Source organism: Ambystoma mexicanum, chromosome 14, assembly GCF_040938575.1.
Source record: "Ambystoma mexicanum isolate Mex_15411 chromosome 14, UKY_AmexF1_1, whole genome shotgun sequence".
Lineage (NCBI taxonomy): Eukaryota > Metazoa > Chordata > Amphibia > Caudata > Ambystomatidae > Ambystoma > Ambystoma mexicanum.
Window position 1 is genome coordinate 565,889,598 of NC_090940.1, and position 12,567 is coordinate 565,902,164.

A 12,567-nucleotide genomic window follows, 5' to 3' on the forward strand; every position below is an offset into this window, starting at 1 on the left:
CAAAGTTTTCAACCTTTTTGCAGGCCTAAGATGCATTTTAAGGCCTTTTTTGGGCTGCTAACAGATACTGAACTTTGAGGGGTGTAGGATGCATTTTTCGTGCCCAATATATTTTTTGGAATTTCAGTGGTCTAGGGTGCGGGTTAATGCTCCTTTCAAGCTGCAAATGTTTTTGGGTCATTCCAAGCTCTCTGACAGTTTTTGGGCCACCAACATTTTCTGGACTTTAGGGGGTCTAGGATGTCTGTAAACCCCTTTTTTGAGCCTCCAAAGTTTTCAACCTTTTTGCAGGCCTAAGATGCATTTTAAGGCCTTTTTTGCCTGCTAACATATTGTGAACATTCACGGGTGTAGGATGCATTTTCCGTGCCCAAAATATTTTTGGGAAATTTAGTCGTCTAGGATGCAGGTCAATGCCCCTTTCAGGCTTCAAATGTTTTTGGGACATTCAGAGCTCTCTGATACACTTTTTGGGCCACCAACATTTTCTGGACTTTAGGGGGTGTAGGATGTCTGTAAACCCCTTTTTTGGGCCTGCAAAGTTTTAAACCTTTTTGCAGGCCTAAGATGCATTTAAGGCCTTTTTTGGGCTGCTAACATATACTGAACTTTCAGGGGTGTAGGATGCATTTTTCGTGCCCAATATATTTTTGGGAATTTCAGTGTTCTAGGGTGCGGGTACATGCCCCTTTCAAGCTGCAAATGTTTTTGGGTCATTCAGAGCTCTCTGACAGTTTTTGGGCCACCAACATTTTCTGGACTTTAGGGGGTCTAGGATGTCTGTGAACCCCTTTTTTGAGCCTCCAAAGTTTTCAACCTTTTTGCAGGCCTCAGATGCATTATAAGGCCTTTTTTGCCTGCTAACATATTCTGAACGTTCACGGGTGTAGGATGCATTTTCCGTGCCCAAAATATTTTTGGGAAATTCAGTCGTCTAGGATGCGGGTTAATGCCCCTTTCAGGCTGCAAATGTTTTTGGGACATTCAGAGCTCTCTGACACAGTTTTTGGGCCACCAACATTTTCTGGACTTTACGGGGTGTAGGATGTCTGTAAACCCCTTTTTTGGGCCTCCAAAGTTTTCAACCTTTTTGCAGGCCTAAGATGCATTTTAAGTCCTTTTTTGGGCTGCTAACATATCCTGAACTTTCTAGGGTGTAGGATGCATTTTTCGTGCCCAATATATTTTTTGGAATTTCAGTGGTCTAAGGTGCGGGTTAATGCTCCTTTCAAGCTGCAAATGTTTTTGGGTCATTCAGAGCTCTCTGACAGTTTTTGGGCCACCAACATTTTCTGGACTTTAGGGGGTCTAGGATGTCTGTGAACCCCTTTCTTGAGCCTCCAAAGTTTTCAACCTTTTTGCAGGCCTCAGATGCATTTTAAGAGTTTTTTTGCCTGCTAGCATATTCTGAACGTTCAGGGGTATAGGATTCATTTTTCATGCCCAATATATTTTTGGGATTTTCAGTGGTCTAGGATGCGGGTTAATGCCCCTTTCAGGCTGCAAATGTTTTTGGGACATTCAGAGCTCTCTGACACAGTTTTTGGGCCACCAACATTTTCTGGACTTTAGGGGGTCTAGGATGTCTGTAAACCCCTTTTTTGGGCCTGCAAAGTTTTAAACCTTTTTGCAGGCCTAAGATGCATTTTAAGGCCTTTTTTGGGCTGCTAACATATACTGAACTTTCAGGGGTATAGGATTCATTTTTCGTGCCCAATATATTTTTGGGATTTTCAGTGGTCTAGGATGCGGGTTAATGCCCCTTTCAAGCTGCAAATGTTTTTGGGACATTCAGAGCTCTCTGACACAGTTTTTGGGCCACCAACATTTTCTGTACTTTAGGGGGTCTAGGATGTCTGTAAACCCCTTTTTGGGCCTCCAAAGTTTTCAACCTTTTTGCAGGCCTAAAATGCATTTTAAGGCCTTTTTTGGGCTGCTAACAGATACTGAACTTTCAGGGGTGTAGGATGCATTTTTCGTGCCCAATATATTTTTTGGAATTTCAGTGGTCTAGGGTGCGGGTTAATGCTCCTTTCAAGCTGCAAATGTTTTTGGGTCATTCCGAGCTCTGACAGTTTTTGGGCCACCAACATTTTCTGGACTTTAGGGGGTCTAGGATGTCTGTAAATCCCTTTTTTGAGCCTCCAAAGTTTTCAACCTTTTTGCAGGCCTAAGATGCATTTTAAGGCCTTTTTTTGCCTGCTAACATATTCTGAACATTCACGGGTGTAGGATGCATTTTCCGTGCCGAAAATATTTTTGGGAAATTCAGTCGTCTAGGATGCAGGTTAATGCCCCTTTCAGGCTTCAAATGTTTTTGGGACATTCAGAGCTCTCTGATACACTTTTTGGGCCACCAACATTTTCTGGACTTTAGGGGGTGTAGGATGTCTGTAAACCCCTTTTTTGGGCCTCCAAAGTTTTTAACCTTTTTTGCAGGCCTAAGATGCATTTTAAGAGCTTTTTTGCCTGCTAACATATTATGAACGTTCAGGGGTATAGGATTCATTTTTCGTGCCCAAAATATTTTTGGGATTTTCAGTGTTCTAGGATGCGGGTTAATGCCCCTTTCAGGCTGCAAATGTTTTTGGGATATTCAGAGCTCTCTGACACAGTTTTTGGGCCACCAACATTTTCTGGACTTTAGGGGGTCTAGGATGTCTGTAAATCCCTTTTTTGAGCCTCCAAAGTTTTCAACCTTTTTGCAGGCCTAAGATGCATTTTAAGGCCTTTTTTTGCCTGCTAACATATTCTGAACATTCACGGGTGTAGGATGCATTTTCCGTGCCGAAAATATTTTTGGGAAATTCAGTCGTCTAGGATGCAGGTTAATGCCCCTTTCAGGCTTCAAATGTTTTTGGGACATTCAGAGCTCTCTGATACACTTTTTGGGCCACCAACATTTTCTGGACTTTAGGGGGTGTAGGATGTCTGTAAACCCCTTTTTTGGGCCTCCAAAGTTTTTAACCTTTTTTGCAGGCCTAAGATGCATTTAAGGCCTTTTTTGGGCTGCTAACATATACTGAACTTTCAGGGGTGTAGGATGCATTTTTCGTGCCCAATATATTTTTGGGAATTTCAGTGTTCTAGGGTGCGGGTACATAGCCCTTTCAAGCTGCAAATGTTTTTGGGTCATTCAGAGCTCTCTGACAGTTTTTGGGCCACCAACATTTTCTGGACTTTAGGGGGTCTAGGATGTCTGTGAACCCCTTTTTTGAGCCTCCAAAGTTTTCAACCTTTTTGCAGGCCTCAGATGCATTTTAAGGCCTTTTTTGCCTGCTAACATATTCTGAACGTTCACGGGTGTAGGATGCATTTTCCGTGCCCAAAATATGTTTGGGAAATTCAGTCGTCTAGGATGCGGGTTAATGCCCATTTCAGGCTGCAAATGTTTTTGGGACATTCAGAGCTCTCTGACACAGTTTTTGGGCCACCAACATTTTCTGGACTTTACGGGGTGTAGGATGTCTGTAAACCCCTTTTTTGGGCCTCCAAAGTTTTCAACCTTTTTGCAGGCCTAAGATGCATTTTAAGGCCTTTTTTGGGCTGCTAACATATCCTGAACTTTCTAGGGTGTAGGATGCATTTTTCGTGCCCAATATATTTTTTGGAATTTCAGTGGTCTAAGGTGCGGGTTAATGCTCCTTTCAAGCTGCAAATGTTTTTGGGTCATTCCGAGCTCTCTGACAGTTTTTGGGCCACCAACATTTTCTGGACTTTAGGGGGTCTAGGATGTCTGTAAACCCCTTTTTTGGGCCTCCAAAGTTTTCAACCTTTTTGCAGGCCTAAGATGCATTTTAAGGCCTTTTTTGCCTGCTAACATATTCTGAACATTCACGGGTGTAGGATGCATTTTCCGTGCCCAAAATATTTTTGGGAAATTCAGTCGTCTAGGATGCGGGTTAATGCCCCTTTCAGGCTTCAAATGTTTTTGGGACATTCAGAGCTCTCTGATACACTTTTTGGGCCACCAACATTTTCTGGACTTTACGGGGTGTAGGATGTCTGTAAACCCCTTTTTTGGGCCTCCAAAGTTTTCAACCTTTTTGCAGGCCTAAGATGCATTTTAAGGCCTTTTTTGGGCTGCTAACATATCCTGAACTTTCTAGGGTGTAGGATGCATTTTTCGTGCCCAATATATTTTTTGGAATTTCAGTGGTCTAAGGTGCGGGTTAATGCTCCTTTCAAGCTGCAAATGTTTTTGGGTCATTCCGAGCTCTCTGACAGTTTTTGGGCCACCAACATTTTCTGGACTTTAGGGGGTCTAGGATGTCTGTAAACCCCTTTTTTGGGCCTCCAAAGTTTTCAACCTTTTTGCAGGCCTAAGATGCATTTTAAGGCCTTTTTTGCCTGCTAACATATTCTGAACATTCACGGGTGTAGGATGCATTTTCCGTGCCCAAAATATTTTTGGGAAATTCAGTCGTCTAGGATGCAGGTTAATGCCCCTTTCAGGCTTCAAATGTTTTTGGGACATTCAGAGCTCTCTGATACACTTTTTGGGCCACCAACATTTTCTGGACTTTAGGGGGTGTAGGATGTCTGTAAACCCCTTTTTTGGGCCTCCAAAGTTTTCAATCTTTTGTGCAGGCCTAAGATGCATTTTAAGAGCTTTTTTGCCTGCTAACATATTCTGAACGTTCAGGGGTATAGGATTCAGTTTTCGTGCCCAATATATTTTTGGGATTTTCAGTGTTCTAGGATGCGGGTTAATGCCCCTTTTAGGCTGCACATGTTTTTGGGACATTCAGAGCTCTCTGACACAGTTTTTGGGCCACCAACATTTTCTGGACTTTAGGGGGTCGAGGATGTCTGTAAACCCCTTTTTTGGGCCTCCAAAGTTTTCAACCTTTTTGCAGGCCTAAGATGCATTTTAAGGGCTTTTTTGCCTGCTAACATATTCTGAACGTTCAGGGGTATAAGATTCATTTTTCGCGCCCAATATATTTTTGGGATTTTCAGTGGTCTTGGATGCGGGTTAATGCCCCTTTCAGTCTGCAAATGTTTTCGGGACATTCAGAGCTCTCTGACACAATTTTTGGGCCACCAACATTTTCTGGACTTTAGGGGGTCTAGGATGTCTGTAAACCCCTTTTTTGGGCCTCCAAAGTTTTCAACCTTTTTGCAGGCCTTATATGCATTTTAAGGGCTTTTTTGGCTGCTAACATATACTGAGCGTTCACGGGTGTAGGATGCATTTTCCGTGCCCAAAATATTTTTGGGAAATTCAGTCGTCTAGGATGTGGGTTAATGCCCCTTTCAGACTGCAAATGTTTTTGGGACATTCAGAGCTCTCTGACACAGTTTTTGGGCCACCAACATTTTCTGGACTTTAGGGGGTCTAAGATGTCTGTAAACCCCTTTTTTGGGCCTCCAACGTTTTTAACCTTTTTGCAGGCCTTATATGCATTTTAAGGGCTTTTTTGGCTGCTAACATATACTGAACGTTCAGGGGTATAGGATTCATTTTTTTGTTTCCAATATATTATTGGTATTTTCAGTGGTCTAGGATGCGGGTTAATGCCCCTTTCAGGCTGCAAATGTTTTTGGGACATTCAGAGCTCTCTGACACAGTTTTTGGGCCACCAACATTTTCTGGACTTTACGGGGTCTAGGATGTCTGTAAACCCCTTTTCTGGGCCTCCAAAGTTATCAACCTTTTTGCAGGCCTAAGAAGCATTTTAAGGCCTTTTTTGGGCTGGTAACATATACTGAACTTTCAGGGGTGTAGGATGCATTTTTCGTGCCCAAAATATTTTTGTGAATTTCAGTGGTCTAGAATGCGGGTTAATGCCTCTATCAGGCTGCAATTTTTTGTGGGACATTCAGAGCTCTCTGACACAGTTTTTGGCCACCATCATTTGCTGGACTTTAGGGGGTCTAGGATGCCTGTAAACCCCTTTTTTGGGCCTCCAAAGTTTTCAACATTTTTGCAGGCCTAAGATGCATTTTAAGGCCTTTTTTGGGCTGGTAACATATTCTGAACGTTCAGGGGTGTAGGATGCATTTTTCGTGCCCAAAATAATTTTGGGAATTTCAGTGGTCTAGGCTGCGGGTTAATGCTCCTTTCAAGCTGCAAATGTTTTTGGGTCATTCAGAGCTCTCTGACAGTTTTTGGACCACCAACATTTTCTGGACTTTAGGGGGTCTAGGATGTCTGTAAACCCCTTTTTTGGGCCTCCAAAGTTTTCACCCTTTTTGCAGGCCTAAAATGCATTTTAAGGCCTTTTTTGCCTGCTAACATATTCTGAACTTCCAGGGGTGTAGGATGCATTTTTCGTGCCCAATATATTTTTGGGAATTTCAGTGGTCTAGGATGCGAGTTAATGCCCCTTTCAGGCTGCAAATGTTTTTGGGTCATTCAGAGCTCTCTGACAGTTTTTGGGCCACCAACATTTTCTGTACTTTAGGGGGTCTAGGATGTCTGTAAACCCCTTTTTTGGGCCTCCAAAGTTTTCAACCTTTTTGCAGGCCTAAGATGCATTTTAAGGCCTTTTTTGCCTGCTAACATATTCTGAACGTTCACGGGTGTAGGATGCATTTTCCGTGCCCAAAATATTTTTGGGAAATTCAGTGGTCTAGGATGCGGGTTAATGCACCTTTCAGGCTGCAAATGTTTTTGGGACATTCAGAGCTCTCTGACACAGTTTTTGGGCCACCAACATTTTCTGGACTTTAGGGGGTCTAGGATGTCTGTAAACCCCTTTTTTGGGCCTCCAAAGTTTTCAACCTTTTTGCAGGCCTAAGATGCATTTTAAGGCCTTTTTGGGCTGCTAACATATTATGAACGTTCAGGGGTATAGGATTAATTTTTCGTGCCCAATATATTTATGGGATTTTCAGTGGTCTAGGATGCAGGTTAATGCCCGTTTCAACCTGCAAATGTTTTTGGGACATTCAGAGCTCTCTGACACAGTTTTTGGGCCACCAACATTTTCTGGACTTTATGGGGTCTAGGATGTCTGTAAAGCCCTTTTTTGGGCCTCCAAGGTTTTCAACCTTTTTGCAGGCCTTAAATGCATTTTAGGGGCTTTTTTGGCTGCTAACATATACTGAACGTTCAGGGGTATAGGATTAATTTTGTCGTGCCCAAAATATTTTTGAGAATTTCAGTGGTCTAGCGTGTGGGTTAATGCCCCTTTCAAGCTGCAAATGTTTTTGGGTCATTCAGAGCTCTCTGACAGTTTTTGGGCGACCAAGATTTTCTGGACTTTAGGGGCTCTAGGATGTCTGTAAACCCCTTTTTTGGGCCTCCAAAGTTTTCAACCTTTTTGCAGGCCTCAGATGCATTTTAAGGCCTTTTTTGCCTGCTAACATATTCTGAACGTTCACGGGTGTAGGATGCATTTTCCGTGCCCAAAATATTTTTGGGAAATTCAGTCGTCTAGGATGCGGGTTAATGCCCCTTTCATGCTGCAAATGTTTTTGGGACATTCAGAGCTCTCTGACACAGTTTTTGGGCCACCAACATTTTCTGGACTTTAGGGGCTCTAGGATGCCTGTAAACCCCTTTTTTGGGCATCCAAAGTTTTCAACCTTTTTGCAGACCTAAGATGCATTTTAAGGCCTTTTTGGGCTGCTAACATATTCTGAACTTCCAGGGGTGTAGGATGCATTTTTCGTGCCCAATATATTTTTGGGAATTTCAGTGGTCTAGGATACGAGTTAATGCCCCTTTCAGGCTGCAAATGTTTTTGGGTCATTCAGAGCTCTCTGACAGTTTTTGGGCCACCAACATTTTCTGTACTTTAGGGGGTCTAGGATGTCTGTAAACCCCTTTTTTGGGCCTCCAAAGTTTTCAACCTTTTTGCAGGCCTAAGATGCATTTTAAGGCCTTTTTTGCCTGCTAACATATTCTGAACGTTCACGGGTGTAGGATGCATTTTCCGTGCCCAATATATTTTGGGGAATTTCAGTGGTCTAGGATGCAGGTTAATGCTCCTTTCAGGCTGCAAATGTTTTTGGGACATTCAGAGCTCTCTGACACAGTTTTTGGGCCACCAACATTTTCTGGACTTTAGGGGGTCTAGGATGTCTGTAAACCCCTTTTTTGGGCCTCCAAAGTTTTCAACCTTTTTGCAGGCCTTAAATGCATTTTAGGGGCTTTTTTGGCTGCTAACATATACTGAACGTTCAGGGGTATAGGATTAATTTTTTCGTTCCCAATATATTTTTGGGATTCTCAGTGGTCTAGGATGCGGGTTAATGCCCCTTTCAGGCTGCAAATGTTTTTGCGACATTCAGAGCTCTCTGACACAGTTTTTGGGCCACCAACATTTTCTGGACTTTAGGGGCTCTAGGATGCCTGTAAACCGTTTTTTGGGCATCCAAAGTTTTCAACTTTTTTGCAGGCCTAAGATGCATTTTAAGGCCTTTTTTTGGGCTGCTATCATATTCTGAACTTTCAGGGGTGTAGGATGCATTTTTCGTGCCCAAAATATTTTTGAGAATTTCAGTGGTCTAGGATGCGGGTTAATGCCCCTTTCAGGCTGCAAATGTTTTTGGGACATTCAGAGCTCTCTGCCTCAGTTTTTGGGCCACCAACATTTTTCTGGACTTTAGGGGGTCTAGGATGTCTGTAAACCCCTTTTTTGGGCATACAAAGTTTTCAACCTTTTTGCAGGCCTAAGATGCATTTTAAGGCCTTTTTTGGGCTGCTAACATATACTGAACTTTCAGGGGTGTAGGATGCATTTTTCGTTCCCAATATATTTGTGGGACTTTCAGTGGTCTAGCGTGTGGGTTAATGCCCCTTTCAAGCTGCAAATGTGTTTGGGTCATTCAGAGCTCTCTGACAGTTTTTGGGCGACCAACATTTTCTGGACTTTAGGGGATCTAGGATGCCTGTAAACCGTTTTTTGGGCATCCAAAGTTTTCAACCTTTTTGCAGGCCTCAGATGCATTTTAAGGCCTTTTTTGCCTGCTAACATATTCTGAACGTTCACGGGTGTAGGATGCATTTTCCGTGCCCAAAATATTTTTGGGAAATTCAGTGGTCTAGGATGCGGGTTAATGCCCCTTTCAGGCTGCAAATGTTTTTGGGACATTCAGAGCTCTCTGACACAGTTTTTGGCCCACCAACATTTTCTGGACTTTAGGGGGTCTAGGATGTCTGTAAACCCCTTTTTTGGGCCTCCAGAGTTTTCAACCTTTTTGCAGACCTAAGATGCATTTTAAGGCCTTTTTTGCCTGCTAACATATTCTGAACGTTCACGGGTGTAGGATGCATTTTCCATGCCCAATATATTTTTGGGATTTTCAGTGGTCTAGGATGTGGGTTAATGCCCCTTTCAAGCTGCAAATGTTTTTGGGACATTCAGAGCTCTCTGACACAGTTTTTGGGCCACAAACATTTTCTGGACTTTAGAGGGTCTAGGATGTCTGTAAAGCCCTTTTTTGGGCCTCCAAAGTTTTCAACCTTTTTGCAGGCCTTAGATGCATTTGAAGGACTTTTTTGGCTGCTAACATATACTGAACGTTCAGGGGTATAGGATTCATTTTTTCGTTCTCAATATATTTTTGGGATTTTCAGTGGTCTAGGATGCGGGTTAATGCCCCTTTCAGGCTGCAAATGTTTTTGGGACATTCAGAGCTCTCTGACACAGTTTTTGGGCCACCAACATTTTCTGGACTTTAGGGGGTCTAGGATGTCTGTAAACCCCTTTTTTGGGCCTCCAAAGTTTTCAACCTTTTTGCAGGCCTAAGATGCATTTTAAGGCCTTTTTTGGGCTGCTAACATATACTGAACTTTCAGGGGTGTAGGATGCATTTTCCGGGCCCAATATATTTTTGGGATTTTCAGTGGTCTAGGATGCGGGTTAATGCCACTTTCAAGCTGCAAATGTTTTTGGGTCATTCAGAGCTCTCTGACACAGTTTTTGGGCCACAAACATTTTCTGGACTTTAGGGGGTCTAGGATGTCTGTAAACCCCTTTTTTGGACCTGCAAAGCTTTCAACCTTTTTGCAGGCCTTAGATGCATTTTAAGGACTTTTTTGGCTGCTAACATATACTGAACGTTCAGGGGTATAGGATTCATTTTTTTGTTCCCAATATATTATTGGTATTTTCAGTGGTCTAGGATGCGGGTTAATGCCCCTTTCAAGCTGCAAATGTTTTTGGGACATTCAGAGCTCTCTGACACAGTTTTTGGGCCACCAACATTTTCTGGACTTTAGGGGGTCTAGGATGTCTGTAAACCCCTTTTTTGGGCCTCCAAAGTTTTCAACCTTTTTGCAGGCCTAAAATGCATTTTAAGGCCTTTTTTGCCTGCTAACATATTCTGAACGTTCACGGGTGTAGGATGCATTTTCCGTGCCCAATATATTTTTGGGATTTTCAGTGGTCTAGGATGCGGGTTAATGCCCCTTTCAAGCTGCAAATGTTTTTGCGACATTCAGAGCTCTCTGACACAGTTTTTGGGCCACAAACATTTTCTGGACTTTAGGGGGTCTAGGATGTCTGTAAAGCCCTTTTTTGGGCCTCCAAAGTTTTCAACCTTTTTGCAGGCCTTAGATGCATTTGAAGGGATTTTTTGGCTGCTAACATATACTGAACGTTCAGGGGTATAGGATTCATTTTTTCGTTCTCAATATATTTTTGGGATTTTCAGTGGTCTAGGATGCGGGTTAATGCCCCTTTCAGGCTGCAAATGTTTTTGGGTCATTCAGAGCTCTCTGACAGTTTTTGGGCCACAAACATTTTCTGGACTTTATGGGGTCTAGGATGTCTGTAAACCCCTTTTTTGGGCCTCCAAAGTTTTCAACCTTTTTGCAGGCCTAAGATCATTTTAAGGCCTTTTTTGCCTACTAACATATTCTGAACGTTCACGGGTGTAGGATGCATTTTCCGTGCCCAAAATATTTTTGGGAAATTCAGTCGTCTAGGATGCGGGTTAATGCCAATTTCAGGCTGCAAATGTTTTTGGGTCATTTAGAGCTCTCTGACACAGTTTTTGGGCCACCAACATTTTCTGGACTTTAGGGGGTCTAGGATGTCTGTAAACCCCTTTTTTGGGCCTCCAAAGTTTTCAACCTTTTTGCAGGCCTTAGATGCATTTTAAGGGCTTTTTTGGCTGCTAACATATACTGAACGTTCAGGGGTATAGGATTCATTTTTTTGTTCCCAATATATTATTGGTATTTTCAGTGGTCTAGGATGCGGGTTAATGCCCCTTTCAGGCTGCAAATGTTTTTGGGACATTCAGAGCTCTCTGACACAGTTTTTGGGCCACCAACATTTTCTGGACTTTAGGGGCTCTAGGATGCCTGTAAACCCCTTTTTTGGGCATCCAAAGTTTTCAACCTTTTTGCAGGCCTAAGATGCATTTTAAGGCCTTTTTTGGGCTGCTAACATATACTGAACTTTCAGGGGTGTAGGATGCATTTTTCGGGCCCAATTTATTTTTGGGAATTACAGTGGTCTAGGGTGTGGGTTAATGCCCCTTTCAAGCTGCAAATGTTTTTGGGACGTTCAGAGCTCTCTGACACAGTTTTTGGGCCACCAACATTTTCTGGACTTTACGGGGTCTAGGATGCCTGTAAACCCCTTTTTTGGGCATCCAAAGTTTTCAACCTTTTTGCAGGCCTAAGATGCATTTTAAGGCCTTTTTTGGGCTGCTAACATATACTGAACTTTCAGGGGTGTAGGATGCATTTTTCGGGCCCAATTTATTTTTGGGAATTACAGTGGTCTAGGGTGTGGGTTAATGCCCCTTTCAGGCTGCAAATGTTTTTGGGACATTCAGAGCTCTCTGACACAGTTTTTGGGCCACCAACATTTTCTGGACTTTACGGGGTCTAGGATGTCTGTAAACCCCTTTTTTGGGCCTCCAAAGTTATCAACCTTTTTGCAGGCCTAAGGAGCATTTTAAGGCCTTTTTTGGGCTGCTAACATATACTGAACTTTCAGGGGTGTAGGATGCATTTTTCGGGCTTAATTTATTTTTGGGAATTACAGTGGTCTAGGGTGCGGGTTAATGCTCCTTTCAAGCTGCAAATGATTTGGGTCATTTAGAGCTCTCTGACAGTTTTTGGGCCACCAACATTTTCTGGACTTTAGGGGGTCTGGGATGCCTGTAAACCCCTTTTTTGTGCATCCAAAGTTTTCCACCTTTTTGCAGGCCTAAGAAGCATTTTAAGGCCTTTTTTGGGCTGCTAACATATACTGAACTTTCAGGGGTGCAGGATGCATTTTTCGGGCTCAATTTATTTTTGGGAATTACAGTGGTCTAGGGTGCGGGTTAATGCCCCTTTCAAGCTGCAAATGTTTTTGGGACATTCAGAGCTCTCTGACAGTTTTTGGGCCACCAACATTTTCTGGACTTTAGGGGGTCTAGGATGTCTGTAAACCCCTTTTTGGGGCCTCCAAAGTTTTCAACCTTTTTGCAGGCCTTAGATGCATTTTAAGGGCTTTTTTGGCTGCTAACATATACTGAACGTTCAGAGGTATAGGATTCATTTTTTTGTTCCCAATATATTATTGGTATTTTCAGTGGTCTAGGATGCGGGTTTATGCCCCTTTCAGGCTACAAATGTTTTTGGGACATTCAGAGCTCTCTGACACCGTT